Raw genomic sequence first — 7,845 nt, forward strand, 5'->3', positions numbered from 1 at the left:
TTTGTTAGTGTCAAGTGTACAGCAAAATGATTCAGTTATACTTACACCTATGTCTATTATTTTTCAAATTCTTATTCCACTTAGATTATTACAGAATACTGAGCAGAGTTCCCTGTGTTATACAGTAGGTCCTTGTTGGTTATCCATTTTAACTATAGTAGTTTTTATATCTCAATATACCCAATTTATCCTTGTTTTAATAAGTAACTTTTTGAGTTTTCACTTTTTAAGATAAGAAATTTAATCAAATAGTTATCTTTGTCTTCTAGATTCCAAATAAATCTTATGACTCTTTGAACAGTGGGCATAAAATTGTATGAACTCCTGGGCTCTATCTATCTCATTGGAGATTCTCATTCAGAAAGCTGGACCTGAGGCTGGGGAATCTTCACTTGATTTGACAATTACAGTAAAGCAGACTCCCCAGAAGGAAAACTCTGGGGACACATGAAGGTTTGCCATCTCTTACAGAATGGGCTTGCCCATTCCTGTTAGATGACAGGTGGAAGCAGACACTATATTCTTTGAGGATGAGTTGAAATTTGGGCAAAAAACTCCTCTGACCACTTCAAACTTGCTCTCCCCATCTCCCTTCTTGATTGATGCCCTGGAGATGAGGCTCAAGTCACAGCCTGTGGTGCCCCCAGAGGTGCTGGCTGGTCCTAAGCCCTAAGCCTTTTCTCAGTAACCTGACTGGGCTGCCAAAATCTCCCCCTAAGACCACCACTTGGCTTTGTTAGCTCCTGTCCATACAGCTTCTAAGTGTACTTTGGCTTGGACTTCCAGTTGATTTACTAGTGAAACATTTACTAAGTTCAGCCAGTTTGGGACGTTCAACTATATTATTTATAAATTCTTGATTTACTCTAATTTTCTAAAACTTACATGAAAAGTTTGTCCAGGCCTTGTCACCTCTGCATAGAGTTGTCATTCTACTTGAATCATGCAAGAGATCTGTCTAATAACCATCTGGCTGTTTACTGTCAGTACTCACCCCTCAGCAGCTGTTAAGTAGGAGATTCACTTGTACACATGTCATTCCAAAGCTCACTTTTGTAAGGGAAGAGGCATTAGGAATGGGAGGTGTTTAGTTAAGTTGATGAAAGATGGACCCCATTACACTGCTATCTGTGTCACAGGGCTTAATGCAATTCTTCTGTGTTCATCTGTTGATTTACAGACATTAATATTGTTTGACAACTGCCTAGTGTCAGAAATAAATTATTGGCTCATTTTTAAACTTAAGTGCTATTGATTCAAACATGCAAACATATTTGTATATCTCTTATATGTTTAAAAAAGTTACCACTTTAACTGAACATCTGCTTGGAAAACACTGGACAACATAGAATCAATAGCTATAAAAATAACTCTTATAACTTTAATAAACTCTATCATTGAATCCATGTTGAATCTTATTCTACATGGTTGGTCCTAGAGCCCTGCAGATGCACAGAGGAGATGTGAGCTGCCAAAGTATGCAGTAAGAGTCAACAGTAAGCCAAGTTGTCACAGGCACCTCTTTTCAAGCCATGTGATTATCTAAATATTTGCAGCTAATATCACACTGTTAGAAATTACTCACTGAACAGCAGTCACTTCACTTCTAAAAGAGCAGCTTCCAGTAGAGGAATTTTTAAAAGCTCATCTGTGAAAAATAAATGAGAAAACTAGATAGACAAGAGAAAACTGGATAGAATATGTTAAGCTTTGATAAAGACCCAGATAACACAAATGTAACTTTGCATTGTTCAAATTCCTTAACCATCACTTCAAGTATCAAAGTATCATCTGCTAAGTTGACCCAACTCTTAGGTGCATATCTTGGTGGTTATCAGTTTCCTATCTCTGTTATAGGATTTTATGTAAATTGTACTTAATTTGATCATTAAGTCCCTTTTCAGTCTCTTCTTAGATCTCATGTTAATTTATTTCATTCACCCATTGCTACCATTGCAAAGTAAATAGCCATTGTTGTTGTTATTTAGTTGCTACGTTGTGTCCAAATCTTTTGCAACCCCATGGATTGTAGCCTCCCAGGCTCCTCTATCCATGGGATTTTCCAGGCCAGAAAACTGTCTTTACTTTATCTCTAACCGTACTGAAGCAGGAGATAGATGGACTGCTGGGGCAAATAGCTGGAGTTGTTCTCTGTGGACTGAAACTCCAAGACAAAAATAGCAGGACAATCGAGGGAGAAGGCTGAGACCTTCCCAGATAGAATATAAGCGATCACATATTTCTCATTCTCAAAGTCAAGAGACGTCCCCGACTATACATGAGCAAAAAGGCTCCTTGGAGGTCCAAAGGGGAGTGATGTTCAGTGATGTTAAATACCCATAGGCCTCTTTGGTAGAATCCATCTTGGCTGAGAGATGCATAAGCACATGGGAGGACTCTGAGATAAACCAAATACAGACTCTGAACCAGGGAAATCATAATGATTGGCCAGAGGAAATCCAGGAGAAATGCCCCATAGAAGTGACTGAAACTACCACGAGGACTCAGCTCTCTCTCTCTCTCTGTCTGCCTGTGTGTCTATCCACACATACTGTACTCTTCTTTCCTCCTAATAAACACTTTACTTATTTCACTACTTTTTGTCTTTGTGGGAATTCTTTTTTCTGTAAAGTTGAAGGGCCAGGGCCTTGTCACCACACTGGTCTAGTGGCTAAGATTTGATACCTTCAGCACTATGACCCAACCTCAATCTCTGGCCAGGAACCAAAATCCTGCTTCAAGCCACGGTAGGCCAAGGCCGCCTGAGATTGCTACTAACTGGATTCCTTAAGTTAATTGAACTCTCTCTCTCTCTCTTATTTTCTTCAGACTGACGCCAGATTCTTTTCATGACATAGATCTAATAATTTTATCCTCCTACATATACACACACATTATTAAATCCCATTACTTGTTTCTCATTGCTCTCAGGATAAATACCAACATCTTTTCACAGCCTTTAAGGCCCAGGATGTCCAGGACCATGCCTGGCTTTCCAACCTCATCCAGTGCTTCCCCTCCATCTCCTGCTCCCATAGTCAAAGGGCCTTCTCTCCAGTTGTTCACACCTTCTTCACCATGAGGCTCTGTGGATGGTGTTTCACCTGAAGACCGTATCACCTGCACAGTTAATGCTCATTCCTGCTGACCATCCTGGTATTTTTGTCTTGGAGTTTCAGTCCAAGCTCTTTGGTGCTTGGAACCATACAGAGATTAGCACGGCCCCTGTGCAAGAATGGCATACAAATTCATGAAGCATTCCATTTTTTATCACAGATTAAAAGAACAAACTTATGGTTACCAGAGGGAAGGGTGTGGGAAAGAGAGATAGATTGGAACTGACATGTATACACTACAATATTTAAAATGGATGACCATCAAGGACCTACGATAGAGCGCAGGAAACTGCTCAACACTCTGTAATAACCTAACTGAGAAAAGACTTTGCAAAAGAAGAGATATATGTATATGTATAACTGAAAGGTTTTGCTGTACACCTGAAACTAATACAACACTGTAAAATAACTACAGTCCAATATAAAATAAAAATTTTGGGGAAGTCTTTACTGGCTGGACTTGAGTTCCTCTGTAAAATCTGAGAGAATTGAATTTCTTTCCTTAAGACCATTTACTTTAGAATAAGATAACTTGCTCATAATTGTCTTTATTTAATTATGTTCTCTTTACTATACTTTGTCTTCATTAAAAAGACTGATATATTTTCCTTCTCTATGTTTTCCATTTTTATTACAGGGATGCCAATAGAATGGGTACTCAAAAAATATATCTCTCTCTGTGTGTGTGTGTGTGCACGCGTGCATGCTCAGTTGCTCAGTTGTATCCAACTCTGTGACCCCATGGACTGTAGCCCTCCAGGCTCCTCTGTCCCTGGGATTTCCCAGGCAAGAAAACTGGAGTGGGTTGCCATTCCTTCTCCAGGGGATCTTCCTGGCCCAGGGATTGAACCTGGGTCCCCTGCATTGCAGGCAGATTCTTTACCATCTGAGCCACCAGGAATATGTGTGTGTGTGTGTGTGTGTGTGTGTGTGTGTGTGTGTGTGTGTGTCTTTATTGAATTTGTTATAGTATTGGATTTGTTTTATGCTTTGATTTTTTTGGCCACAAAACATGTGGGATCTTAGCTCCCCAACCAGGGGTCGAATCCACACTCTTATGCATTGGGAGGCAGAGTCTTCAAAGTATATTTTGAAAGAATTAATAAAGGGGTTGATATGTCTTAATATAATGTTATATACTATTACTGAAATACTACATTTTAAAATAACTTTCATACTTAGCATGAACCTAAAATTATACAACCAGTCTAACTGATAGTGTTAAACATGCAAAAAATCAAAGGGTATTTTTCCTGTGAATACTACTTGAAGAAACTTTTGGAGAATAAATTTCTTCTAATCAAGACCTACCAGCAAAATAAAGCAAAAACATTGGCAATGAAATTTGTATATATCAATTTTGATACTAAAACAAATATGGAGACTCGAACCTGGACATAAGAAAAATGTCTTGACGATGCAGAATTGACATATTCAGTGAAAACTCAAAGGGAGAGGTGAAAGAATGTCAAAGGAAGAACAATTTTATTGATTCTCTCATCTGAACAAGATGACCTGGGTAAGGGCAGAGGGATGTAGTAATTTCAGAAGTCACTGGTAGATTCTATTTTTGAATCAGGAAAATGAAATTAAATAATTCCCCTCTCTTCACTATTATACTTCTGGAACTTCACTAATTTTTATTTGGTTCATCTCAATGGACATTCTCAGTCTCTCTTAATGACTCTTTCATGTACTTTTTTGATTTGTAATGTCACTGTACTGTGTTCAGAAAGCAGCTCTCATTCCAGCCAAAGTAAGTAAAATTTCATTTCAGAACAAATTATAAAATTAGAAATTATACCATAAATTGCTTCTACTAATCTTCTGTTCATCTCATAATTTGAGGTTTATCTGTTTATCTATATTTTTATTTTAATGTCATTTTGCACTTCCAAGATGTCCAGTTGGTCATTTTCATATTTTATAGCCCTATATTTATATAGAAGCATTATTATTTCCTCATTTGCTGACTAATTGTATTTATTTATATGGTTATTGAAACTAATGAAGGAAACTGTTTTATTAATGAGTTAATCTATGTGGATTATCAATATAAGGTAATCTATGAAACAAAGCAGAAGTTCTTAGTCAAAAAGGCCATGAGATCTTAATTTATCTGGGAAATTTCACAACTTTTGAGGAAGGTGTTGGGATTCCACAGGACTTGGATTTGAGTATTTCATTAGATTTCATCAAACTCTCAAGAGAAAAGAGAAGGTCCAAACTAATAACTGCATTGTATTATGATTTAACTAATTATTCCAGGCTTTGCTTTTCATGTGGTAAGTGATAACAGTGGCATTCACAAAAATGCCAGCCTTGTAGGAACAATACCTTATGCTAGACCTAAAAATAAAAGCCATTCTATTAGTTTTGAGCAACCTAAGAGCTACAGGTAGGCTCTTCATGAGGCTCTTGAGGTCTGCAGGTGAAGGATGTGTGAATCATCTATAATAATTCGATTTCTTGTCAGACAGTTGAATACTCTGCCTTGTCAAGCTGCTGCACATTTAAAGAGAGAAGGTTTAAATTAATACATGTGAGCTTTAATTCCACATCTCCTGCAAAATATACCTCTCAGATTCCAAATATGATAAAGAGTCTGAGCATATGGCTTGGTGTCAATAATTATCAAGAGTATCTTGAATAATAAACCTTTCTAAGCCAACCAATATGTCAGTCTTTCGACTGATATTATAATTTTTATCTATGTTGAGAAACGCATTCCTTTGAGGTCCATTGTCAATGGCACATATAGAAAGGATTAAAGGAGTTATTTCTTCCCTGACTGGAGAATAATGACCTGGCAGATACAGTCCCATGTAGACCAGTGAAGTAAGAGCTCTGCAATGACCATATTGAGTGTGAATAAGCGTTCTATTTTTTTTTTTCAAATGAAATATAGGCATTAATTCTTCAGGAATTGTCCTTGAAAAATAAATTTTAGTATATAAATATTCAGATTTATCTTTTGAGCTTCTTCATTATTCATTTAAGAATAATGATATCCATTCAATTTTAGTTGACTTGTAGAAAGTGGAAAGGAGGAAATTAAGGCTCATTTTCTCATATTTTAAGTTTTAGTTTTGTTGAGTACAGATGGACTTCCCTGGTGGCTCAGATGGTAAAGTGTCTGCCTACTATGTGGGAGACCCAGGTTCAATTCCTGGGTAGGGAAGATCCTCTGGAGAAGGAAATGGCCACACACTCCCGTATTCTTGCCTGGAAAATCCCATGGACAGAGGAGCCTGGTAGGCTACAGTCGAGCGACTTCATTTTCTTTCACTTTCACTTTTGTTGAGTGCAGATATTTACTGAAAAAAATGGGTAAGTGTCACGGGTTATTATATTTCTATCTTGAACCTATGTAACAGGAAAGCTAAAAAAGCAAAGCCACCTATTTTGTGAACCAGTAATGAACAAGGGGAATTTGAAATTAAACACATAATACATTTATATTATACCATCAAAAATGAAATACTTAGATATGAATCTAACACAATATGTACAAAATCTATACTGAGGAAACTTTAAAATACAGATAAGTGAAAACAAAGGACTAAGTTAATGGAGAGATATTCCATGGATAGAAAAGCTCAATGTTGTCAAGATATCAGTTCTTCCAAACTTGATCTCTGGGCTCAGCAAAATTCTGGTCAAAATTCCAGCAATATGTTTAGTATACATTGATATGCTGATTCTCAAGTTTATATAGAAACCCAGAATAGCTAACACACTACTGAAGGAAGAGTATGGAGTAGGAAAACAATACTAGATTTAAAACTTACTATAAAGCTACAGTAATGATAGTGTGATATTGACTAAAAAACAAAAGATTGATCAATTGATGAAGTAGAGTAAAGAGCCCAAAGTATAATAGATCCACATAAATATAGTCAGCTAGGTCGATATAGGTTCATTGATTGTAGAAAATGTACCACCTAGGAGTAGGCTGTTGATAGTGGAGGCTTTGCATTTGTGAGGATGAGGGTATATAAGAATTCTCTGTACTTTCTGCTCAATTTTCTGTGACTTGAAACTGCTCTAAAAATATTCCATTAAAAAAAATCACATACATTTTTCTTTCATTACACAAGAATGATCACAAAAGAAAACATAAGAAATAGTGATTCATGAAATATATTATCATTAGAGTAGTTAAAGCTTTGCAACAATAAAAACAGAATTATAATCATGAATATTATTTTTAAAATAAAAATATTAGATAAATAAGAATTAGGTGGTACTTAAATAAAAACAAGTCATTGAAAAAACAAGATGATAAAGTACATGGTTGTGCCTTATTTTACCTATTGGGTTTTCACCACCCTCAGATATGGCCTTCCATGACCCTGACTTACACAGAATCCACACATGGAGGGCAGTGGCCCATGGTTTAGCCTCCAGCACAATAACCTGCATCTGTGGAATCAGTAACCTGTAGACATTAACTCTGAAGAAATCACAGGAATTGGTTTCATGGATTTAAGAAGACATAAAATGGTTTATCTAATGTGTAACACGAACATGAAAATATCGATAAGAATAAAAATTACCTTTGACATATGAAAAGATGCTCAACATCACTAATTATTCAGTTTAGTTCAGTCACTCAGTCATGTCCGACTCTTTGCAACTCCATGAATCGCAGCACGCCAGGCCTCCCTGTCCATCACCAGCTCCTGGAGTTTACCCAAACTCATGTCCATCGAGTTGGTGATGCCAT

The 7,845-nt window shown here is 36.7% G+C and overlaps 2 non-coding genes across 2 annotated transcripts; both read left to right on the forward strand.

The window, feature by feature from the left end:
- The first annotated feature begins 3,166 nt into the window (after positions 1 to 3,166).
- On the forward strand, positions 3,167 to 3,270 carry LOC133253526 (U6 spliceosomal RNA). Its single transcript, XR_009738319.1, has one exon. It is a non-coding gene; the product is annotated as a U6 spliceosomal RNA (small nuclear RNA).
- A 2,955-nt stretch (positions 3,271 to 6,225) lies between these two features.
- On the forward strand, positions 6,226 to 6,297 carry TRNAS-ACU (transfer RNA serine (anticodon ACU)). The gene has a single exon. It is a non-coding gene; the product is annotated as a tRNA-Ser (tRNA).
- Positions 6,298 to 7,845: the final 1,548 nt, after the last annotated feature.

This window comes from Bos javanicus, chromosome 8 (assembly GCF_032452875.1).
Source record: "Bos javanicus breed banteng chromosome 8, ARS-OSU_banteng_1.0, whole genome shotgun sequence".
Lineage (NCBI taxonomy): Eukaryota > Metazoa > Chordata > Mammalia > Artiodactyla > Bovidae > Bos > Bos javanicus.